Source organism: Otolemur garnettii, unplaced genomic scaffold, assembly GCF_000181295.1.
Source record: "Otolemur garnettii isolate 467f Iridium unplaced genomic scaffold, OtoGar3 scaffold00096, whole genome shotgun sequence".
NCBI lineage: Eukaryota > Metazoa > Chordata > Mammalia > Primates > Galagidae > Otolemur > Otolemur garnettii.
This window is the reverse complement of record NW_003852491.1, coordinates 4989567-4992774: the sequence shown is the minus strand read 5'-3', so window position 1 is coordinate 4992774 and position 3208 is coordinate 4989567.

The window sequence follows — 3208 nt, the reverse complement described above, 5'->3', positions numbered from 1 at the left end:
ATGAGGGGATGAGGGGGGATGATGATGTTTTTGACCTGGGCAATTGAGAAAATTGAGCTGCCCTGTATGTGTATGGGGGGATTTGTAGGAGGAACTGATGCTCAGAAGATTGAGGGTCATTAATATCTATTTCATTGCTCCCAGAAGTGTGGGACGCTCACTATTTATGGGTGGTAGAGGAGATGTTTAGGTGATACAGAGACCCGAGAATAGTTAGCATTGAATCTGAGAGTTAGAAAGCTATTTATCTTTCAATTCTTTATTGACTCTTTTGATTAGTTAAAAACAGTCTCAGTTTGGTGCTAGCGTGTCTTTAAACACTTGCTGATTTCCCTTTTTAGAAAAAAGAGATTATGCTGCAGGCTTCGAGAATTGGGCTGGCAGCAATATCTAGCTAGATTTGATAGCAGCATTTTCATTTCATTGTATTTCTTTTTCTGGATAACTTCTCTTTATGACTGTTGATGCTGTTTCATTTACAGCCGAGTTATACATTTCCTTTAAAAATGGATTTACTTATGCTAAAAAGGGAATCAATTTACAGAGGAATGTTTAAGTAAATTCGTCTACCTGTTTATTCAGAAAATATTTATTGGGTGGCACCTGTGTACCGGACACTGTTTTGGGTGCTGAGGATAAGAAGTGAACGAAAACATTCGGAAGCTCAGGCCTTCACGGAGCTTGCTGATAATAAATCCCACAGAATAAGTAAAGCAGAGAAGGGGATTGGTGGTGGCAGTTGCAATTGAAGTAGGGTGGTCGGGGAATGTCAGGTAGAGAAGGCAACATTTGGGAAAAGGTCAGAGGGAGCTAGCCATGCTGGAGTCTGCGAAAGATGCTCCTGGGAGAGAGAACAGCAAGGATGAAAGTCTGTGGCTAGAACATGCCTGTTGTGGTCAAAGAAATGTGTATTTGGAATAAAGGTAGCAAGGGAGAGAGCAGGAGAAGATAGTATCTGGGAGGAAATAAGGTGGCAGGATCACGATCACACAGAACCCTGTGGGATACTGTCACGAGTGGGCCTGCTACTCAGGTGGGAGGGGAACCACTGGAGGCTTTTGAGCAGAAGGGTGAAGTGATCTGACTTATAGTTGAAAAGCATCACTGCAGCTGAGTCAAGAACAGACTCCAGGGAGCAGGGGCTGTACCACGGATACTGGAAGAGAGGCAATTGCAGAAAGCCAGGTAAGAGATAATGATGGCCTGGGCTTGGGGAACAGCAGGGTGTCTCAGATTCTCAGTGTAACCCAAAGGTACAGCAAGCAGAACCAGCTGGCAGATTGAATATATGCTATGTTAGAGAATGAGGGAGGTGTTGAGGATACTTTTTTTTTTTTTTCTGAGACAGTCTCTGTCACTCAGGCTGAAGTGTAGTGGTGCCATTGTAGGTCACTGCAACCTTGAACTTCCTGGACTCCAGCATTCTTCCTCCCTTAGCCTCCTGAGTAGCTGGGCCTACAGGCACACCCTTACATGCCAGGCTAATTTTTCTTATTTTTCATAGAGATAGAGTCTTACTGTCTCTATGAGAGTTGCCCAGGCTGTTCTCAAATTCCTGGCCTCAAATGACCCTTCTGCCTGGGCTTCACAAAGTTCTGAGTGAGTCATTGCACCCAGCCATGGTGTTGTGTTTGACCTGAGCAATTGAGAACAATGAGTTGCCCTATACAGAGATTGAGGAGATTGTTCAAGGAACAGGTGAGGAGGACATGAGGAATTTCACCTGGTTGTGTTGACTTTGAGATGCCTGTTAGGCATCTGAGTGAAGATGTGAAGGATGCTCTTGGTTATTTAAAATTGGAGTTCTGGGTGGTGCCTGTGGCTCAAAGGAGTAAGGTGCTGGCCCCATATGCCGGAGGTGGCAGATTCAAACCCAGCCCCGGTCAAAAACCTCAAAAAAACAAAATGGAGTTCAGGGGAGAGGTCCTGCCTGGCACAGGAGTCATCAGCACACAGTCATTGTTCAGTGAGTGAACATGAGACAGCAGAGGCGACAGAGCTGGGTCTTCTCTTAATGACTGACTGTGGCAAGCCCCGAATTCGCATCTGTTAGGTTGGCAAAAGTCTGGGCCCCAGTATGACAGGTGCAGATGGCACAAGGCCATTTTCTTAGAGATTCTAAGAAAATATTGAGTTTTGTGTGGCTCCAGAGGGCAAAGAAAATTTGCTTCAAAAAAACTTTCATTTCGGCAAAATCACTCTGTATGGCAAGCTTTACACATTAAGCTTTTCACATTGATCTGGCCTGTCATTTTCCTAAACTTTGCCTTTTTCTTTGTACAGTTCATATTTCCATTGGGAAACAGTTGTCTGAAGCCTGAACTATATATGTCAAAACATCCTGTTAGGGTTTCCTGAGGCTTCTGATCATGGACAATTCAGGGCGTTTGGTTTCCACATCAGAGGAGATTTTCTTTCTGTTACTGCCTTATTCCTGCAGACTGGGTCTCTACTGCTTCAGGTTGCGGGGTCAAAGCCCGATGTCTAAGACACGTAACAGCTTTTGCTACAAGATATGAAACTTCCTCAGCCTGAGAACTGAAGACAGTTTCAAATAATGGTGATAACTACCGTCAAATGGACACTTATGCCCCACCAAGAACCCTTTCATTGGCTGTACACTCACTGGGGTTGGCTGTAAACAGCTCACAGCTGTCCCCTTGGCTGAATAGGGTCCATGTCGCCTGGCTAAATAGGAAACACCTCCCCTGGGTAAATAGGAAACACCTTCCCTGGCCGAATAGGAAACACCTCCCCTGGGTGAATAGGACACACCCTCCCTGGGTGAATAGGAAACACTTCCCCTGGGTGAATAGGACACACTTTCCCTGGGTGAATAGGACACACTTTCCCTGGGTGAATAGGAAACACTTCCACTGGGTGAATAGGACACACCTCCCCTGGGTGAATAGGAAACACCTCCCCTGGGTGAATAGGAAACACCTCCCCTGGGTGAATAGGACACACCTCCCCTGGGTGAATAGGAAACACTTACCCTGGGTGAATACAAAACACCTTCCCTGGGTGAATAGGAAACACCTCCCCTGGGTGAATAGGACACACCTTCCCTGGGTGAATAGGAAACACTTCCCCTGGGTGAATCGGAAACACTCCCCCTGGGTGAATCGGAAACACCTCCCCTGTGTGAATTGGAAACACTTCCCCTGGGTGAATCGGAAACACCTCCCCTGGGTGAATAGGAAACACC